At 37.4% G+C, this 22982-nt stretch overlaps 1 protein-coding gene across 23 annotated transcripts in view; it reads left to right on the top strand.

Annotated features, from left to right (window-relative positions):
- The window catches only part of TNRC6B (trinucleotide repeat containing adaptor 6B), a 141045-nt gene that overhangs the window by 67403 nt on the left and 50660 nt on the right, over positions 1 to 22982 (top strand). The gene's annotated exons all lie outside the window — the stretch shown is intronic.

The raw sequence follows: 22982 nt of genomic DNA, 5'->3' as shown, positions 1-22982 counted from the left end.
TTCCAGGACTACTTTGAATTTAGCCTGTTCAGTAATGTGGGAAAACGTAAACCAAGATACAAACCCTGTGGTTTTTTTCCTCCTAAAGTACCTAAGAGAAGATACATTAATAAAACACGAGATGATCTTTAAAGGCAGAACAAATCAAACCAAGGGTTAAACAACATGGAAAGCTGTGTGCTAATATACCTGGAGAGAAGCTGCTGAGAGGAGTCTTGTTTAAAACCACAGATAATAAGCATGAATGTTTAGTATGGTTCCTTGCAGTGCTGCAGTTTGTATCTGAACTTCAATAAAATGGATGCTTGTATATATCTGCCAGAGAAAATTAACTAGAAGTACTTAAAATGCTTAAAAGTACAAAGCTTGTGTATTTATACAAATTTATGTTAAATTCGGACTTCTAGAAGTGAAATGCGGCCTTGAAAATTGCTAAACCAAAATGAAAACAAAGCATCAAGATACAACTGTGTTTCATTTCATGACAGCAGGGGAGTGCTTCTCTTGTTAGGATGGTTTTTACTAGGCCTTAACTTCAGAGCCTTTTGAACAGTAGGGGAGGTCAACAAATTTTGAGGTAGCTCAAATAAGAGCGTGAAACATAATAGGTAGTCTAGAAAAAAAGAAAAGGCAAAAAAAACAAATAAAAAACCACAACACTTCAGCTTTTTTTTTTTTTTTTCCATTTTTATACATGCATACAGTTATCAGCAAATGAATAAGCAGTTGTTTAATTTGTGTTAGAAAAGAATTATTTTGACACTGAACACCATAATTGAGTTGCTTGGAACAGGATAGTTTCTTAAGCAGCTAAAAAGCAGAAAGGCACAAATATTTTTTAAAGGAAGGAGGCAGCTCTTTTAACTCCTTAAGAATACTCAAAACCCTACCATGCATGTTTAAAGTATGAAATAAAGGGGGGGTGGGGTGTGTATGCTCAGTTTCCCAGTGTTGTTAGTATGAGTAGAGTTACGGCTTCCTTAAATATGGGTATGGGTATGACAGCTGTGAACCCAAGAACTGTCTTAAACTTGAGCAGAACATTGTCTTAATTTTTGAATCAGAGAAGTATTTTTTAGAAAAATAAAAAAAAAAAAAAAAGGAAAAACTACTTCTGGTATTCTCAGTAATTTTTTCCTACTTCTAAGTACAGAATTTGTTAAACAGCACAATCATTAAAGCACTGTCTATCTGTAATTTCATAGTGGCTGTTGAGCACAGCCCCCGTGTAGATGAGAACGTGCAAAATTTTGGCTGCTGGAATTCACTTTTTTTTAAGCATGTCTACACCGTAGTCTGCGCAGATTTTAAGCTTTTGGGGGCTTGTTGACCTATATGAAAATAGTAATGTTTAAATACATACTCTGTTAATGCCACTTAACCATTAATTAGAGTTGAGTGCAGTTGTCCCATTTTACATGTGCTCTGTGGTGAATATGCAGAGATGTGTTGTCATTGTGGTTTAGTGTACGTTTGTGAACTTGGTTATGCCAGAGCCATCCAGTTCTCCAGCACATACTGTCCTGTCTCACTTAAACCTTTAAGATAAGTCTTCCATGTTTCTTCAGTTTTTCCTCGGTTTAGATTTTACTGTTTGTAGTAGAGGACATTGCAACTTAATATTTAAATCTTAATGTAGCAGCATTTGCGTTCTTGTTGCAGCTTCTGTATTAGCATTTATATTTTTAATTGTATATGATTTCAGTTAAGCAATCACTCTGGATTCAGGGTCTGACTTAGAACACATGATAATTCTGTATTGATACTTTAGGTAGACTTGTCTATGAAAAGGGTTTTCTTTGGCAAGAGGATAACTACTACTGAGAGCTTCATCAACTAAAGTGAGACTGAAATATATGTCCCTTTGCCAGTTAAATGTACAGCATGTTTATGCTCAGCCTTTTTCTGAACAGTTCATACGGAAAATGATTTGATCACAACATGCAAGTGAATTTTGGTATTTTAATACTTTGGAAGTTCTAATCCTGTAACTGTGCTGGGTTTTTTTTTTTTTTTGCTCTTTTTTTCTCTTAATGGAGAGAGTTTGAGGACAATAAAAATGGAAATGGGTACCTTCTCTATGCAGGGGAGGGCAGAAGGAACCAAAACTTACCTAACATCCTTTTCTAGCTTATTCTTCTGTGAAACAGAAAATACGAATTATATAGCTTGATCCTCATGTGAATTTTTAAAATGCATTTTCCTATATTCTAGGAAAGGCTGTATAAACCTTTATATAAATAAAACCTTCCCTATCCTGTTAAGCTTTGCTTGGGTACTGCTAGTGTTATTATCCCCACAGTTTTATTCAAGGGAGCTTCTATGGTAAACGCTATATATATATATATATATATATATATATATATATATATATAAAATAGTTAAAAAATACAGGGCATAGAAATAGAGAATATCCTATTTAGGTTATATGTATGTCATACTGTATCCAGCTCTCTTTTTAATTTGTGGATGTCATTACAGGTTCATGCGTGCTGGTTGGGATCTAAATGTTGAGGAGGTTGAAATTGCCTGTAAAAATACTTGGTTAACCTGAAGTAAAACCCCAAAAGCATTTTTGAACCTAGTGTAATAGAAGGCTCCAGCTGTGTTACAGAAGTCAGTTATAGCAATATTAGTGGGAATTTTAGATAAATACCCCTATGTTACAGTCAGATTTTTCCATTCCTTTGCAGGTAACGTTCAGATTATCTGTTTAATACATCGCAACCAGACCAAACAATGCTGAGAGAGAGAAAGTGAAGAAGGCAGTAGGGTTATTTTTGTTTTATTTTGTAGTCTTGTTCAGAGCAGATTATCCTGGCAGGAATGTTTGCTAACCAGTATACTGGCCATGCTGTAGTATTTGTGACTGCTTCATCTGATGGAAACACACTGATTGTAGTGTGATACAGGAAACTAAAAATCTCATCTGGGTAAAGATTTAATCTTCCTAATAAGTTGTTTGGATGTGCTTCTTTCTGATGGCATTTCTCTCAGTTTTACGGGTTTAATCAGCAAGTATGTTTTGGAAACCACCAAAGTGCAGTCGAAAGTTTTGGTAAATGACCTGGGATGTGAGAATCCTGTCTTACATGCAGGTAATTTTTCAGCAGTTTGAACCACTTTAGTCCTCCTTTCCCAAAAGCTATCTTATTTTGCATTTAACCACCTTATCTTTGCATGGTAGCTCTTCTGGAGTGGCTTTTTTGTATGAAGTCCTTGAGTGACTGTTTTTATCACAAAATAACACATTCTGAATTTATTTGCTGTGTTAATTGGGAGACATTTTTGCTTTACAGGTATCACATTCTAGAATGAAATCCTATGTCCTGATTTAGAAAAACTGTAGGAAGTATATTCTTAACAGTTTTTAGGTAAAATAAGATGAAAAAGATGAAAACAGGTAGAGTGTAAACTTTTGAGAGTCTAGGATTTACTTTGGCAGCTTAACGTACCATAAAGCTGTGCTTGCTTCATTCTTTATGCTCTGTGTGGTTAGGCTGTGAATAACCAAACAGGTTAATTTTTGGAAAGTCGACCTTGTCTTGATGAAGTTCTGGGGACAAGGGTTTTTTCTCAGGGGTTAATTTAAAGGCAGCATATATTGGTTTAAAGGTGATGAGCATGATTGGATCATTGGAATGCAGGAAGAGCTGAGGTTAGCTACTGTCAGTCCATTACATTCTGCTTCAGTCTAGATAATGTGAAGTGAAACTCTTCTACAAGAGACTTGCAAGTATATGGTCAGCTTAAGTTCATGTAACTTCCCTTAATCTTTTTCTTAATAAAATTCATCTTTTAAATGATGTTTCATTCATTCATTGGTTAAGCTTAAATCCTTTTTCTCCTTCACATTCCTTCACAGGACATTTTTTCTGTTGTTAAAGTAATAATCAGAAGTATTAGTTGTAATTGTTTTAGCTTGAGCATTGCGTGCCATGTGCATTTAATGTTAAGCTGTTAAAACCAGATTTCGTCATTGGCTTCTGGGTTAATAAGAACAAGGTTGTAGGTTGCTCTGCATTGTACATTTAATTATAGCAGATAAACTTGATTTCATTTTCTCAGCCTGATTCTTTTATCAAACTTGGAAATAATTAGCTGTTTTCTAGCTTTGTCTTTTCATGTTTGTGTGTGTATCATATATATATGTATATGCGTATATGTAATATGTGTATGTTGGCAGTTAATGCAGTTAAGAAATATCAGCAGATGTGGAGACTTCTGAGTGTGACTTACACTATAATAAAAATTGCTCTCAGAATCAATTCAAGTTTTTTGTCTGGCAGAAGCCTGTAAAAACATAGCAAGTGCCATTCTATAGGGGTAACTGTACTGATTGAAGAGGAGCAGCAGAGAAATTCAGAGCCTCTCTGAAGCCGACACAAAAAGTCTGTGGCAGAGCCAGACTTGAACTCAGAAGTTCCTGGCTAGTGGCCTGGGGCTGAAGGCAGCTGTACTAAATTGTGAATAGAATGATGCTTTCTTTTTCCTTAATGGCTTTACAGAAACAAAGCTGATTTAACTGAAATTATGATGTGGGTGAAAAGATGGAACTGGGTATTACACCTATCTCAGAAGTTCAAATGCTGGAAGTTCTGGTTTCTGTAAGAACTTGCATTTGTGGATTTCCACTTACCAAGAAGTATGGTTAAGGTAGCTGGGTCAGAAATTGTAACAAATGGTAGTGCAGTGTCTTGAGGTCAGGCTAAGGCCTTTTGCTGAGGGCATTGGAATTCAAGGCTTAGTACCTGATCTGTGTTAATACCTTGACAAATATTAACATTAAAAAAAAAAAAAAAAAAAAAAAGGCCCTGAAAAGAATGTGATTTTCTTATATGTTTTAAAATAGAAGTGAAAACCTAGTTCAGAGGCAATCTTCTTGAAGTAACTGTTTATTAAACCGAAATTCACATTCTATACCTAACACTTGTGAGGTTTTTAATGAGGATTTAAACATTGTTATCCTTCAGTGCAGTACGAAAGAAAGCTTGCTGTAAGTTCAGACTGGTGTTTTCATCCTTCTAAAGTAAAAACTTAGCTTTGAATAGCTTTCATGGAATGAATGGGCAGTTTTGGTTATTTGAGGAGTTCCCTTTAGGGGGGGGAGGTTTTAATGTAAAATATTGTTATAGAATGAACATCTCCATCAGCAGGTATTTTTCTGTACCGTTAAAAACCTTGGCAGGGATTAGTAAAACAATTTTCACAGTAAAAGGGACCTTTTTTTTTTTTTCCAGGTAAAACGTCGTTAGTTCCAAGCTGTAGCAATAAAGTGGAGCTTGGATTTTTTTTCTCTGCAGGTATATCAGCTTTATGTGTGTACCATATCTTGCTAAGTGCAGCTTTATGCAAGTACAATAAGGATATTTTCTTCAATTACCCCCATGGAACCTAGCTAGAGAAAAACGAACTTAAAGAAAAAGACCAGGAACTTTGCACAAAAACAAAAATTTGCACTTTTCCTGCTGAAAATAACAAAACCGTTACATAGTTCCAAAAAAGAAATCCAAGTATGGAAAGCTTAACAATAAAATACTTCACTTCTGAGGGGCTGAAGCGCTTGAGTCCTCCTTTCTCTTACCCAGCTGCAACAGTGCCCGAGTGTCTGCTGGTGCTTGCAGTGCAGTTGTATCTCACTCAGAAAGAATTGCTGCTGAGGCTGCATCTAAATATTTCCTTGGTAGTTAAAGGGAATCAAATCATTAAATTGAGAATGATGGTGATCTACTTTTTTTACTTGATCTCCTTTTTTATGTGTCCTGCTAACTGAGCCAGACGGAAAACACTTTCTGAGTTTCCCTTTCAGTTTCAGCTGTTAATGTTTACAAGTCCCAATTCCATTTGGTTGTGGCTTCAGAAGAGGTTTAAACCGGATGCCTGTCAGGTTTGTTGCACAAAAGCCTGGGCCACTTTAGAGATTGACATTGTTGTGGCAGTTCTTGCTTTATTCACCTATCACAGCAGGTAATATGTTGTAATTGTATAGATCTTCCTAGCAGGTCTTCCAGAAATACCGTGACCATATAGTGATGACTGACTATGTTTAGGGTTGCTACCCAGTCACCACCTGGAACTGTTACGGGCTAGATCTGCGCAGTGGTGAGTGGGAGACCCAGCTGTTGGTTTTCTTCTGAGCTGTGTTCCCCTTAGTTTAAGCTGGTAGAGATAGCTTAAATTACAGATTAAAGTTCTCCTTCCTCTATTTAAAATGACATGTTAGTTAAGAGCAAGCTTATCAAAGGCTGGTTTAACTAAGGATGTTGTTTCTAGTACTGCCCAATGTATTTTTGTAACAATCTTTAGAGCACTAGTAAAAGTTGGTCACTCTTACTTGGTACACTTCGTCATTTAAATCAGCCGTGTGTAAATTACACTTGGTGAGTACCAAAAGTGCAGGTGGCACTTCCAGCATAGTGCATGGATTTGATTAAAGCAAAAGGTCTGGTCCTTTACCTGAAATTTGGAATTTTATGTTATGTGAGTGATTGAATTCTGTATTACTTTCACTATAAGATCATGATAACCTTTTTGCTAGGTAGGAGCATTGACCATTTTTTCAATACAGTGCCTTCATGGAAAGATAGATGCTGTGCACTGGGAGTATGCATGCAAGCATCAATAAGCTGACAAATCAGATTTGAGGTTCTAGCGTTTAAAGGGCTTTTCTTTCAGCAGGAAGTAGTCTCCCACATCAGCTTATGCATTTTAACCTTCAACTTTATATAGCAGCAAAGAGTTGACATGTCTTTATGCAGAGCCACCTTTCTGAAAGAGGATAGAGAGAAGGTTTAACAGAATAGATTAGAAGTGTGGGATTTTTTTTTTTTTTTTGTGGAACAGTGAATGCTGTATATTCCTGTCATGTATCATACACTGTTTTTGCACAGTGTCTAAAAAATGAAACCGCTGTTATGTGTGTCCATGAAATTCATCAGTGGTAGATATGAAAAGGTAGCTGTAAATTAAGAATAGGCGAGGCCTTCAAATCACTGTCAGCAGAGGTAAAAATTATTTTTATTAGAAACATGCAGAATCTTAAGTGAGTGTATATGCTGAATGCTTTAAATGGTTTTGATGTAACTATTTCTCTGTTAAGGCTGATGTTGAAAAAGAGTATTTTTAACCACTCAGAAGTAAAAATGTTGGTTACTCTTTGAAAATTATAGTCTCTTAAGTTTTATGCATTTCTTTGTGTCTTAGGACATCATTGCTGAGCATGAGAAATACATGGTTTTTATTAAAAAATAAGTTGTTAATCTTGCGTAATGCAGCAAGGCAAAAATTACCTAAAGGTAGCAAGCACTGCTTGGGATGATAATTTAACAAGACAAATCAACTTAGTCTTGGAACTTTAGAAAGGTGTTGAATGGCGAATTTCAGTTATATCACTGTAGTGTCCACCTCAGTTTTTCCCTTGTGACTTAACATTTTTATTTTCCATGAACCATTGTGGTGATGCTGTTTTGTAAGGTGGCATTTCAGTGGTTTCCTCATGTTAGCTTCTTTTCCAGATTACCTTTTGCTTTACAGTTTATTTCACTCTTCCATAGCAGATGACAGTGCCTGTCTGGAAGATGAGCCGTAGCCATGTTGCCCCGTCATCTTAGAATTTTTGTGTGTTGAAGCAACTTTCTGATGTGAATTTCCATATTGTGAAGGAATGTAAGCTTTCCAGAATATAGGTATTGCAGAGCTGACTTTGTCTGTGTAAGAGATTTCTTCTTAGTAATGAGCAGTTAATTTTAAAGTATTTCCTTGCTTCTTGAGTATGAATGGACACTCAGTTTTTCAAGCAAGACAGTCCTCAGATTGAGTATTCACTATCTTTTTAAATTTATGAGTGATCTTAGGCTACTGTATTAACTGTATTACTTGTATTAAAACCCAAGAGATATTTAAATGGCATTGAAGCTAGAAACTGATCTGGTACTGTGTCTGTGAATGACATAAGTGGCAAGTAAAATTCATCACTCACTGTAAATTATCATTCCTGGCAAGAGACAGGGAATGATAACCCTCAATCAAAATTTCAAAAATCTTGTCTTCTGCACTTAATACAAATAGGGAAAGCTCTCACATGAGCGACTGCTGAGATTGGGTAGACACCAACTCCACAGAAATAACAACATACTTAAAACAAATTGTTTCCCTGGTGAGAGACTGTCCTTCGTTTAGACAAAAGCCTGAGGGTACAGTGAACATTTTTCACTTAAACTTTCTAACATCCTTATTTAAGAAATAAGGAAATTATTGTTTACTTAGCAATTAGGAGGAGTTTCATGTTTACACAAGGTGGTTTCATCTATGCTTTATTTCCAGAAGGTGTGAAATGAAGCAACTTTTTCAAAACGCAGCTAGGGAATGGTGCACAGTATCAGGACTGTAAAAACAGATGAATCAAAAATAGCATTATCGGATGATTGAATGTGAACAGTAGCAAACATCCCGGCCTGTTAATGGAGTATTTTCTAGATCTTTTGTTTTTACTTCATAACTGTTGTAGCTAGTTAATTTTAGATAGGCTATTAAACAGGTACGATTATAGGACTAAACAGTATGATTATATTATATGGCTTGCAGAATGCTGTTTTCCACACCTTTCCATTCCTTTTGGAATGAAGAAGATATATTTCTACTTTTTTTTCTGAAGTTACCACTGTATGTGTGTTTTAGGCCATCTGCACAGATTCCGGATAAGACACACTACTGTGTTCAGCAAAGGCTTGTGTTTTCCCATTTAAATCAGGAAGGCTTTCAATTTAGGGTGACAGTACTTTATTGTAATGCAGGAGCTGCTACTTGTGAGGGCTTTGTTCCATGGACTGTAGTAACTTTCTGCTTTAGTTCTTATTTTTAACAAAGACATGAACAAACTAGTATTTCAAGTGTTAACCATGTGTTAACCTGATTTATTCTTGGACTCTGCTCTTTTAAAAAATGTGCTTATCATTAGGCAGTTGCAGTTTTCTGTGACCTCACGAAGTTCTTGACTGAACTTTTGGTACCCTTCCTGATAATGCTTCCGATGGAGAACTGACAGCTGGGTCTGTGTTGCCAATTATAGCTTGCCAAAAAACAAGTTAAAAATATTAAAAAAAACAAGCAGTACCACTTCTTCCAAACCCATCATCCCCCAAAAAAAATTAAAAACCCAACCCAAAACAAACACACACACAAAAAAACCCTCCCCTCTTTGCAAACAAGGAGCAGTTTTGAGATGTTTACTTGTATCTTAGTTTTGTCTGTTATGCTTAATGGGAGCATGTGATTAAAAACATGAAGGGAAATTAGAAATTAAAGGGTTTGAGATGCCACAAATTTTCAAAGAGTGAGGCGCTTTTACACTTTTGTACAAGAAGTATGTGCCAGTACATTCTGCTGGTAGATGTGAAAAAAGGGAGTGAGTTTCTTTCTTTGTTATATGTGGCAACTGGTTTTCATTAGCTGTCTGAAGTATACTGTACGTGTCTTCCTAGGCTATTCCTGAAACAGAGGAATTTTCCTTGATACACATTCAGTCATATCACAAAATGTAGATCTGTGATGCAGTATGCTTTGCAATACAATGCTGGCCTTCAGAATTATCATTTAAGAATTTGTTCTTCATGGGGAAAGAAGGGTGCACAGCTAATGTCAAATCAAGCCTTCTGCAGTCAGTTGTGCGCCAAAAACACAGCAGCAATTATAAGTCTTTGAAATTAAGTGTATAGCAATGCACCTTTTACTTCCTATTATGTATTGATTGTTCATGTCTTTCCTCCACTGTTTTTGACAGTATCTTGGGAAAATAGCAAACTGCTAGATTCTAGAGAACATTGGAATTTTACATTAATTCAGGGCAGTGATCAATATTTCATATGAATGCAGACTTTGCAATTTGAGATAAGCAAAAATAATGTTCTAGGTAAGGAAGAGTGCAGATGGTGTTTGTAGACATTGCATGCATTGGTGAGGTTATTTGTTCCTTTCTGATGTTTTAAGATCTTAGGCTATAATTTTCTTGGAATGGCAGATCAAAATGATCAGATCTTCTTTATGTCCTCAAAACTCAAGTGATTATATGAGGAGACCATCTTGGAGAGGCTTTAAATCTTTAGGCTGCTTAAGTAACTTCATGAGTAAAGATTATTTGTTTCTTGTAGCTCAAAACAAGCCATGTCTTGCACTGTGTTGTTGTTTTCGTCTCTTCTGTTTCCTACACATAGTTTCTTTACAATTTTCTAGTTTACATTCTGTGTGCCAATGAATAAATTCAGTTTACATCTTAATTAGTCATGAGTCATGACATGAAGTTGTGATGTTTTGAATAATAATTTATTGATCTCACTTTGGAATAAAAAATGACTAATGAAAAGATGGCCTGCTGGTTGTGGTAAGAAGGGTGAGCAGCATGCATCTGGCAAACAAATGTTTCCATACCAGGCTCTGCAAAGAATCTGTATGGTTAATGCATTTGAAGGATCCCAAACAGTCAAACACAGTTGTTTTTCAGTGCCCCTGAGGTCTTGCTGCTTTAAAAGTAGATACCAAGTCTAGTGTATCTCTTTATTTTGAGCAAACTGCAGTAGAATAAAGTTCAGTTTTCTTTAATGATAGTGTATCACATCCATAGTAAACCCCACATCTTTCATTTATTCTCTTGCATTTTATGACTGTCAGTCTGATGTTTTGATCATCAAAATATCTGTAGCAATGCATCAGGGAGAGAGGACTTCATGCACTTGTGATTTACGTCGTTTCTTGTGCAGGATCTGCAGTCTCATCCTCACTAGCACTTCAGTGAGACCTGATCGCTGCCCGTCTGCCTTAACAGCAGGTGCAAGCCTCAGAACCACAGGGCATGGTCTGTGAACAAAATTGCTCACTTCAGTGTTATGTATACATCTTACAAATGTCACTCCATCATATGAATGGTGGAGACAGCTGATTTTATTTACTTTATCATGTAACTTTTATCAGTGTTTGAATCTTCATATAAAAGTAGGGAGGGAGGAAGTTGTGTTATTTTGTGTATTGTAAAGCTTACACCTTGAACCGCATGCCAAACCTGATGTGTGACAGGACAGCCTGTTTAATTATACAGTTTAAGTGGTAAATGTATTTAAGCCTTTTTTGTTGTGAAACACCTGCCTTAAAACTTAGCACTGCTGTTTCACCAGATCATCATCTGTAATTACCCTATAAGGAACAAATATTGAATAATAGCTTTACAAAATAGGGTGGTTTAGTGGTACAGTATTTACTATATCTGTGTAGTACTGGCATGGAAAGTCCTGACTTTGTTATCTACAGTGGTATCTTACTGACCTTAAGCACAACCGTAATCTGTAACAGTGTAGTCCTAAGACTTGTGGAGTGTCTTCTGAAAAGCGTGAGAATATGCTGCAGCACGTTTATGCATTTTGGATGGGATACCCATTATATATAACACTAGAGAAAAGCTAGGGATCAGCAGCTAAGTGCACTAAAAAATGCTTTTGACTCATAATTAGAACCAAAACATAAACTTTTAAATGCTGTATTGTAACAAAAGGATTGCCTATCTGTGCGTCTCCATACTTGGAGAATTCTGTTACCTTATTGGCTATATCTGTAGTGGATGTGTTTATCTGGAGAGGTACTACCACCACTGTTCATCTAAAGCTTCTGTGTGGCTGCAGACCAAAAGGCTGATTCCTCTTTCGTTCCAAGTACATTGGGACATACCTCAGCAGTATTTGATCTTGATCTTGGTCATACTTCTAAGTGGCAGTGTGTTGATCAGGATCTTCAAGACCGTTTTTTTGAAGGTTGGGTGACTAGTTTAACCCAAGGAAACTCAGCAACTTTTGGGTTCCAGAGAATTAGAGGTGGGTTGTGGAAGGCCATTTATTGAAGCCTTGCTGTTAAATCTCATCAGGCTGTTGTTGAAGGCATAATGCTTGAATGATGGTAACTAGCTGTTGTTCCATGTAAGAGGGAAGAAAAATTGGTTCATGCAACGAAAGCCGTATATCAAATATAATACTGAATTGTTCTCTGCTTTTGTGCTCAAAGAGAACTCACGGTAAAACTGTAATAGTGAAATAGTGATACACAGCTTTACCCAGAGCCCAAGTTTCTACAGCCAGATTATGTCCTTTTGGAAGCGTATTTCCCCCCACTCCCCCCCAAAAACACAAAAGGACAAACAAACAGAAAACCTTGTATCTAGGCATTCATTCTGTAGAATGAAAAAAAAAACCATACTTTGTAATTTAAAATGTCAAACAAACCCCTGTTTTTCATTTGGCCAACTCTTTGTCAGCCTTGACTGAATCTTGTTTTGATGGGAAGTAAAGTTGGTGCATGAGTTGTTTAAAAAAGAAAAAACAACCCCCCCCAAAAAAAAACAAAAAAAACCCCCAACCTGACAAATAATAATTAAAAAATAAAAATAATAATTTAAAAGAAAAAGCAACTGCACTGCTGGGCTGAAATACGGATTACATAATGGCTTTATTGACACTGTAACAACAAAGTCCCCTTTTCTAACAGAGTGAATCTTGCGCGTGTTTTTAGTGCAACTCTGTTTCTTTTGTCTTCTGTAGAAAATACCCTTTCACCAAGCAAAAGTATTTTTTGCAGTCATGTATGTCACATTCTTGAATGGAATGTGAACAGGGGTTTTGGCAGGAGTTCAGAGCTTGTCACCTTCGGGGTCTTTTTTGGTAGGTTGACAGGAATTTAATAAAATTTAAAAATCAGTCTCACTCCTGCCATTTAAAACTGTGAATGTGGCAGCACATAGAAGCAAATCAGGTTTGCTATGTTTTAGCATGGTTAGCTTTCACACCAGAAGTGTAAGTGTTACAAATCAGTGTCTCGTGATAATTATGGTCATTGGAAAGAGTAAATAATTTCAAAAGGAAGGAGTAATGTTTGTGGTGGGTCATGTACTGACATGTTATAGGAAGTTGCAAGATCACTGAAGTACTTAAGTAATTACAAACCTATCAGTCTGCTGAAAACATTCGTTTTGGACTGATGAAAGTTCTTTCTTTTGGGAATAGATATTGAGTTCTTGAACTGGTATTTTTTGTCCCCCTTAATTACTGGAGCATGTGACTGAATGTTAAGTAGTGGCTTACTTTCATTTGTGGGGTCTGAATTTTTCTTTGAGCTGTGCCTCAGGTTGGTATTACTTGTTAATTTTTGTAAAAGTACCAAAGAATATCACACTCAAACCTGTCTTTTCTAAGGAAGCTACCAGACAAGAAAAAACTGATTTTTACTAGAAATCTCATGAGGAAGTTTTCTCTGTTCGGAGGAAGCCAAATTTTGTGTCTTTGTGAGAATGCTGCCTGAAATTTAGTGTCCTCTTAGCAGGATTGAGCATGACTGTGTAATGTATTGGCCATCAAGGGTTGTTCACACCGCATTTGGAGTATTAATTGTGTCCTTGTTTCTAATGGAGTGCTCCTTAATGGCAAGAGCCACTTACTCTCCATATTGCTGAGTTGTCCTGTGACTTTGAACATCGGTTATTCATTCCTTGCTTGGGTTTACTCATGTGCAGAATTAAGTTTTACATACTTCTTAGTGTTGCTGCAATGCTTAATTAATATTTATAAAGGCCTTTGACATCCTGTGATGAAAGGAGCTGTGCAAGTGTTCAGTAGTGGTATTATTTTATTAGTGAAAATACAGGAGGAGTCAGGAGGATGCCAGTTTGTAATTCCGAGTGAGCAATGGAGTCATTTTGTAACCTTGAGCAGGTCACGCAGTCCCTTGTTTTGTAACATATCCTGGGAAAGCTCTGTGTTGTGGCCTGTGTTATTAAGTATCATCCTTAACTTCCCCAAGTCAATTGAAATGGGGGGGGGGGGAGTAATCTACAACTTCTCTGAGCTACTAAATAGGAAGGAAATATATAATTAAAAAAAGTATCAGAGTTGAGAAGGTATTGGATGTAGCAGTTGCATTTTAAAGTCAGCGTAACAGCTTGAACATGTGTTACCTAGTCAGAGACCAGACTGAATTTTGACTGTTACAGAGCTCTTTGTCATTCAAGTTCAGTGCACACTGTGCTTAACTGCAACTTGACTGTGAAGTATATAATCCTTATTGCATTCGAAGAACTTGTTAATCCATGGTATTTAGCTGGTAAGCAAGTTCTTACTTCAAGCTGAGTACAGTCTGTATTTGAGCCTTGTGATTGCCAAGGTTGATAACCAGCTCTTATAGCATCTCGTATTTGGCTATTATATAACTATACACATATCAGTCTCTTGTGTGGGTTTTCCCTCATCTGGCAGAGGAAGGTTGTGATTATACACTGTCATTAAAATTACAAGATACCAATGAACTTTTGAAAAGTATACATCTGTTTAAGACTTAGCCAGCAAACCATTTTTCTAATTATGTAATGTGCAATAGTGTTAAATGAAGTTATTTGCCATGCTTCATGCATGCAAATGCAGGGTTTCAGGGTTTTTGTTTCAGGGTTTCATACAAGATGCTACACAACTGCATTTTACACATTGCACAAAGCACACAGATATGGTTTAAAACAAGGGGTTTCAAAACTGGTACTTAAAGTACTTTAGGAAGGAACCAACTTGCCCAGTGAAGTATGAGGCATAGCTGAATGCAAGTGTTGTCTTGAAGCATGTACGTTATGGTGGATTCAAATCAAAAGCATCTGAATCTTTGTCCTGCTTCACTGCAATCTGGTTGTACAGCTTGTTCCTGAGGGGGTTGGGGGGTTCTTCCATTTAGTCCTGTTTCAGCTCTCAGCTCAGCTGGCGCAAGGATGGACAGAAATAGTGCTTGTCTACTGGGGATAAACAATGGTTTGTAGTCTTCAAGAACAGCAGCTGGGGGGAGGGGGTGGGATCTCTTCATATAACCCTAGTTATAAGAATAAAAGTTACTAATTTAATTTATGTAGCATACTTAGTATGCTACTGATTCCATTAGTAATGGAATATCAAGATTTTACCTGCCCAACTCCAGCTGAACATACTGAACGTACGCAGATAGATTTGTTTGAAGAGATGTTAATTTGCAAGATTTATGTGTTTCCCAGACCTGCAAAAGATGTTACATACTTTTATTTCTGACTTTAATTTAGATTTCCTGGTGGGGATCGTGACAGTCCTAAAGCTTTGTAACTAAATATTTGCAGGAAGTAGCTGAATGAATTTTCTTACCTGTTAAAAATAAATACTGCCTCGGGCAATAACTGGAGTAAAAAATACAAAGCTTAAATACCTTTGCCAAGAAAATCTGAGCAAGCTGCAAGAGTTGAGTTTTTAATGTATTAGAAGTTCAGGCAACCTTAATTCCAGTTCTTCCAGTTTGGCCTACAACAGATGAATAATAACCTTGGGTGCAAAACCTTGTTCTTAACTTCCCACTGACAAAAATAAATACATTCTTGCTTTAGTATTTTGATTTAGTATAATTAAAATAATGACTTACAGTTTGATAAATGTTATTTTCATTGCTAGTGCCCTGAAGCACTGTATGTGGAAAATTTTACAATATTATACAGATCTGGAGGTATATAATGTGCTTGTCAGGATATTAATTAACTTGCATAAAGTGTTTAGGTTTTTATAGCAAGTGAATTTAGAGTGTTTCTTTGGAAACTGAATAAAAGTAAACAATCAAATTGCTTGTAAAATGAAATATGAATTATACCATTCTGATGCTGTGAGGGTATCCTTATAATATCCTCAGGCAGGTAGAATTCCAAGCACTTCATCATTCAGTAGAAGCTGCTTTTAGGCAGCATGCTTCTATCCACATTTGGGTGTTCCGATTTTTTCCTCAGCAATTTAACTGTCAGTATATAGAAACTACTTCATTCATGCATGTATTTCAGGTTTTTTTTCTTGATCCCTCCTAAAGTGCCATACCGTGAAAGTTAACAGAGCCTCCAGTATTTTAAAGTGCGTTAACCAACAGCAATAACACTGTAATATGCTGTTACCTAATGTTTTCTGTATATCCACCTTCCCCTAACATTTTGTCCTGTATCTCCAGATAGCTTGTATCTTTACCAGGCTCTTTAAGGTCTGATTTTTTTTAATGTCTAAGAAACACAAATACAAAAATGTCAGTCATAATCCAAGAAATGTTAAAGTTTGTTTTGAACGTAACTATTTCTGTTGTCAAAGATTCTGTATGATCCACTTCCTTACTGTCTACATGGCCTGTGCTGATGCTATGAATGATGCTCTGGCAGAAAACGCTTCATTTAATTAAAGTATATTATACTTTTTCAGTATTCTTTTTGAAATGTCACATTCTGACATTAAAACAAATGTCATAATTGTTCATACTGTGGCATAGTTACCATAGCAGATAGATTCAGTTTTTGTGACTTTTTTTAGTGTTAAAAAATAATTCTGTTCTTGGCATTTAAAACAGAAGTTTGTAATCTAAGAGGGTACAGAGCTGCTTTTGTTAAAATTGAGTTTACATTGTAGTCAGGAGTTAGCATTTGCTTTTTAACTGCAGTCGGAAGATTAACAGTAAACAGGGGTTTTTTTTGTATGACTTCTCATACACGTCTACAAAAAATGGGTTATTAAGGTGGCAGTCACTTGTATCACAACTTGCAACCAGTTCAGAGTCCCAGTGAGGCATTGGTAAAGCTGCTAGTAGAGCTCTGAGCTTGATTTGTGGAGTCCGTTGTGCTGTAGAGTGCAGTAGTGTACTGATTCAGATACCTGAAGTGGAGGGTAGGTCTTTCAGGGGCTTCTGGTTCAGTTCTGCAAAAGACAAATCTGTAATTGGGTGCTTGCTCACTGGACCACTAAGTACAAAAATACTTGCTCATTCTATTCTTGGGTAATATACTTTTTTGAAAAAGGATTCCAGAGCGGGATTGCCAGAGTCAGTGATTTAGAGTCGGTATATAACATGGTCAGCGATGCAAAGTGCACTGACAGCTGGGTAATATGGTGCCTCATGGGAATCAACGCTGGGGCTAATAATGTTCAACTTCTGTATTAATCCCCTGGTCAGTGGGATGGAATGTGCCCTCAGGATATTTGCAGATAATTCTAAAATGGGCTGAGTGGTTGACACCTCTGGAGGGTAAGATTGCTTTGCAGGGGGAACTTGGTAGGCTGGAGAAAATGGTCTGACAGAAACTTCTTGAAATTCAACAAAGGTAAATGGAAAATGCTACACCTGGGGCAAAATAACCCTATGCATGGGCATCTGCTGTTTAGAAAGTAGCTCTGCAGGAAAAACACCTAAAGGTCCTGACAAAGTAGAATGTGAGTCAGCAGGGTGTCTTTGCTGTTAAGAAACCACCCATGTCCTGAGCAAGGCCATAGCCAGTGTGTCAAGAGATTCTTCTATTCAACACTTATACGTCCACCTTTGACATCCTGTGTCCAGTTTTGGCTTTCATACAGGAAAAGACACTGAGATATTAAATAGCTGCTAAGACAGTGTTCTGGAGCACATCTTGCATGAGGAAAGGCTGAGAGAACTGGATTTGTTCAGCTGTAGAAAGAGAAGATTGTATGGGGGCAATGTTATTGCTGTCTTCAACTGCCTAATGAGGGGGTCTTGAGAGCCAGACTCTGCAGTAATAAAACAAAAGGCAGCAAACACAAATTGCAAGACAGAAATGATGAGATTTCATCAGAATGGTGGAGGCAGATGCAATGGGTGTAGTAGAAAAATGGAGTAAGTCCTCCAGAATGGTGGTAGTTTGTGTCTGTCCTTGGGAAGACTCAGAATGTGACTAGGTCCTGAGCAATGTGCTTAATGATGGCTTTGCTTTGAGTGTGGGGTTAGGCCAGATTCCAGATGGAGGTGACTTACAGAGGTCCCTTCAATCGGAATTATTTGTGAATCTGATGGTGAGACCAGTAAGGGTATCTTGTATCTAGCACAGAAAGTAACACTTAGTTCCAAAAGATGAATTGTCTTTAAAAAATAGTTAAAAACCAAAATGAAAAGGGCTGTTTAGGGAAGATTCTGTGTAACTTTTCTTCTGTTAGTTTTCAAATATAAGGATTTGTTTCTCTTGACACGCAAGCCATTTGAGATTTTAAAACTGGTAAAGTTTGTCTCGTAACATTTTAATACAAAGCAATACTTGCAAGTTCTTGTGTATACTTAACCTGCACACTAATAAGCAATCCTTTAACTGACATCTGACACTTTTCCCGGGTAGATTTCGTTCATTTAATGTGATGTCTAGTGAAGTAGGGCTCCTGAAGTATTTCTGTATGCACAGTGAGGCAGGTAGAATGTTCTTTTGGGAGAGTGTAGTAAAAAGTGTCTCATATGCAAAGAAACGTTCAGCAGCAGCTCACCTCAGTCTGTCCAGAGCTTTTGTATCCCTCCACTCCACCCATCCATAATTGCAGAAATTGAAGAACTTCAGTTAATGGAAGATAAATGTTTTGAGAGGTAGTCTGTTGTCTTACCTGCTGAAATTATGGCTTTAGCAAGCTACTTTGCTCTTGTGAGACCCCGCCTGGACTACTGCATCCAGCTGTGGGGCCTCAGAGAAGGACATGGACCTGTTGGAGCAAGTCCAGAAAAGGGTCATGAAGATGGTCAGAAGGCTGGAGCACCTCTCCTGTGAAGACAGACTGAGAGAGTTGAGCTTGTTCAGCCTGGAGAAGAGAAGGCTCCAGGGAGACCTCATAGTGGCCTTCTAGCACCTAAAGGGGCCTGCAGGAAATCTGGAGAAGGACTTTTCACAATGGTATGTAGCAATAGGACATGGGGAATGACTTTGAACTTAAGGAGGGTAGATTTGTTCAGATGTAAGGAAGAAATTCTTTACTGTGATGGTGCTGAGGCCCTGGCACAGGTTGCCCAGAGAAGCTGGGGCTGCCCCATCCCTGGCAGTATTCAAGGCCAGGTTGGACGGGGCTTGGAGCAGCCTGCTCTAGTGGAAGGTGTCCCTGCCTGTGGCAGAGGTTGGAACTGGATGAGCTTTAAGGTCCCTTACAACTCAAACCATTCTGGTATTCTGTTAATTAGGGTTTGAGAGAACATATTGGCAGGATAGATCATTTGTAGTGGAACAGAGTTCTTGACTGTACTTCTTGAAGGACTGCCACCTCTTCCCTAATCAAAAAACTGACTCGTTTTCTCTCTAAGTGTGTAGCAGGGCCAGGTTTTTTGAGATTTCATGGTCACTGTTATCTTGTAAGTGGTTCCATGTTGTTTGTTACTGATTCATTTCTGTACGTATTTTTTGCAGCTTTCAGAACCACAAAGATATTTTTCTTGGTAAACAGTTGTAGATAATGGAGCTTTCCACATGTGTGAATAGTTTCTAGAGGAAAATTTATTTGATAATCACGTAAAACCTTGAAGTCTTGAGTAGAACTGTGTCTTGCTGAATGAATGTTCTCATATGATAAATTACTGGACATCGTAATTACAGGCAGTTTCCTAACTTAACGTTTTGCCATTCTTAAGCTATTTTTACTATGTTTCACAATCGTCTTAACACTTTATCTTTGGTATGCATGAGTGTGCATGCTATGAAATAATAATTACTGACTTGTAAGAGCTCTAAAGCATTTGAAGACTGAAGTAAGGGGAAAACTTGCTCAGTTCATACATTGTAGAGCTTTGGCTGTAGACCTCAGTTTCCTTAGAACTTGCCTTGTCAATTGTGGCTAACATCTGGAAACTTTAGATCGTACCTCGAAGTCATTCTTTTAAGGTATATAAGGGATACATCAGAGTAATTATATAAAAGGAGTGTAAGCAAAGTAATATGGACTATTAAAAACATTTCCATTTATTTTTTACACAATCTGAGGTTTTGTTACTGACTTTTAAAAGTTGAGTTCTTCCCTCCCAAACCAGTTGCTGAATTGTTGAGAACAAACCTCATTCTTTATGAACATTTGATGATGCATTTTAGGGCTTACACTGTCCGGTTCTTTCAAGTAAACAGCCTTTTATGGTCAGAGTTGTTTTCTTTCTATTATGTAAACAATTTTGCATGTATAGAATATGCCAGAAAGACTCTTACTTTATTAGCAAGTCTAATACTCTATGAGGAGTCTTTTCTTTAGAAAAGCATGCTTTTCATTAAGTCAGTATGCCAGTTTTACAAAGTTGCTTATTTTCTACAGCAGCTCCAAATTACTGATGTTTTGCTGCGATAAAGGCATATCAGTTGTTCCAGATACGCTATTTAAAGTAAGCAGAATTCTTGCTGTGACGCTCTTTTGGTTTTCGGCCAGAGAAGTCAAAAAAGCAGCTTACTCTTAACTCCCTGATGAGCAATAATAGTTTGCCTTTTGAAAACACCGCGTTGCAGACTGCTTCTAAAATGAGGCTTTCTGAAGTGTTTTCATGTAATACATGGCAAAGTGTAAGTTGTGTATCTATAAAATCCACAGCTTGCTCTGAGGGGAAGAGGGTATGTGGTACACTGTCTTACATGTCACTGTGTTACGTATGTTATGCTTGCATGCATATATGTTACAGATGTGAAATTTTTTATTTCATACTCTGCTGAAGGGCTGAGTTGTGGTATCTTGAGCGCACTTTCATTCAGAAAGTGTGGGACAGTCATCCTTTTATGAGGTAGTTGGTTTTAAACTGAGTAGTTTATCCCTTGCTTCAATATTGCAGTTTTTCAGTGATGCTGTAAGCATCAGCTTTATTTCAAGCAAACAAGTAATTTATGTTTTTATTTATTTATTTCCTCTCCTTGGAATTTTTATATTCTGGGCCTTCAGGGGTGCTATTCTGAAGGATCAGGGTTTTTTTTCCTTATAAACATCAGAACTCATTTGGCCTAAAATAATTTCATACTCCATTTCTGTCAGTTCAGCCTGAAGACTGACTTTTTTAAATGTCTATCTCCTCTTTAGCCAGCTTTTGTGTGTCTTAGGCCTGTCTAGTTTATGCATGAAAGCGTTGCTTAGCAAGAAAGGTGGCTGTGGTGTTGCGCATTTTAATTTTTTTTGTTTCCAAGTAATTAATCCCATTTTTAATCTTTTGATCAGCAAGATCATAACTCTTTACATGGCTCAGTCTAATGGAAGTAATTTTACCTTTAGGAATTCAGAGTGTCAGTCCTGGGATTTATCCTATGCTGTGTTCCATCTTGCTTCTGTTTGAAGTCCTGTTTAAATGTGCTGGAGCACACTTACGTGTTTGGACATGCCAGAGTCTTCTCATGCTGTTGAAATAATGGAGTGCCTCTGTTAAGCAGGATATGTTGAATGGAAGTAGAAGACTAATCCAGAAACAGTGCATTTAATTTAGCTCATTTTTAGTCTCTGACATCCAGCTTCCTGATAAGATTGAAAAGCTTTCATCCACCTTGAGCAGACTGCCAGTATTCTTTGCTACAGCAAGATAGGCTTGCACCTCAAAGTGTAAGAACTCATTTGGGAGTTTGTAGTATACTTTTTCTTCTATGTTTATGACCTTTAGTTCTAATGAGCTTACACTTTTTAATGTAATTTTTTATATAAATACTGTTATGCTAGAAGATTGTACCAGTGAAGCACTTGTTAGAGTTAGAATTGCTCAGATGCAAGTGACAGTGCTCACGTCACATATGCAGAGTATGGGATAAAGGACTAAATACAGTCTAGAGGAAACATAGAATCACAGACTAGTTTGGGTTGGAAAGGTTGGAAGTTCATCCAGTTCCAACCCCCTACCATGGGCAGGGACACCTCACATGTCACACAAGGCTCTCTCCAACCTGGCCTTGAACACTGCCAGGGATGGAGTGTTTACCATGTCTTCGGGCAACCTGTTCCAGTGGCTCACCACTCTCACAGTAAAGAGCTTTATATCTGACCTGAATTTCCCCCATTTACATTTAAACACAGTACCCCTTGTCCTGTCACTGCAGCCCCTGATTGAACAATATAGGACAAATTTCTTTTAAAAGAAAACAGTCATTTTTCCTAGTAGTTCTTCCTATGATACAGCTTGCAGTTTTAACTGGGTGCTGTGTGAAGATCTAAGGTGTAGTTTTGTTCAATTGCAACCAATTTAACACGTTCCTTTGAAAGAAGATGACTCCTTGCTGCTTGTGCACTCGATGCTTCTGGAGTTCACCTTACAACACTCTAAGCTAATGCCATTTATGAAATGGGGGGAGTGGTCCAGGTGAGATTTTGAGAATTGAATTTTCTTACCATACAATCATCTGAATTCCAGAGAAGGCTCAAGCAAGGGGAAGGTCAGGGACAGAGCTCGATTAAGAGAAACGAAGTGGAAGAAAATGAAACCTACTTCTCCAGTGGTAGTAACAAGCTCTTCATGGAATAGCACTGTTGAAGACAGCTTACCTTTTTCTAAGATATTTCATCTCTGTGGAGCCTGAGAGGAGCTTTTGCCTTGGAAGTGTACCTGACCTTGAGCTTGTTCTGAAGGTGTTCTGCAACACATGTGAAATGCCAGAGTGTGATGCCCGATTCTGCTGGTATCCAGGCTGTATAATTTATCAAAACACTGAGGAAACCTTCAGAACTGCTCAGGAGCAGATGCTTGTAGTTAAGAGTTCACTGGAAATTCTCCTTGCTTTGAATCTTGATTAAAGCTGGGTACTTCATAGATTAACTTTCTGGTTTAGTCCCTCGAGTTTTAAGTCCTTTTGTGTATTTCTTTTGTATATATTTTGGATCACTAGAGACCTGTCTGTAGGAAAAAGTTGGTTACATCAAGTGTTGTGTCTGGGTGAGACTGGTCTAGGTATGCAGATTGTTATTTCACATAAGGTAATGGCGTTTGAGCTCTGGATAGTTATGGCTAAAGCCTTTAGAGAAGTTGTTAACCTGACCTTGTAGCTGTATAGATAAAGGCTTGTTCTGTTTAAGTGCTGCTGATTGTACAAGTGTAGTTTCAGAATTGCTTTTATTCTGGAAGAAGTTGGCTCACCGTTTGGAAGCAGATTTGTAAATCATCCTGTGCTTATTACAGTGCAGAAAACAGGATGCACCAATAGAAGTTTACTGTCACTCCTGTGTTTTGCTACACTATAG

Source organism: Neopsephotus bourkii, unplaced genomic scaffold (genome assembly GCF_033783945.1).
Source record: "Neopsephotus bourkii isolate Nb327-2 ecotype Australia unplaced genomic scaffold, CSIRO-AGI_Nbou_v1 NB_107, whole genome shotgun sequence".
Taxonomy (NCBI): Eukaryota; Metazoa; Chordata; class Aves; order Psittaciformes; family Psittacidae; genus Neopsephotus; species Neopsephotus bourkii.
This window is presented reverse-complemented; position numbering and strand designations above follow the sequence as displayed.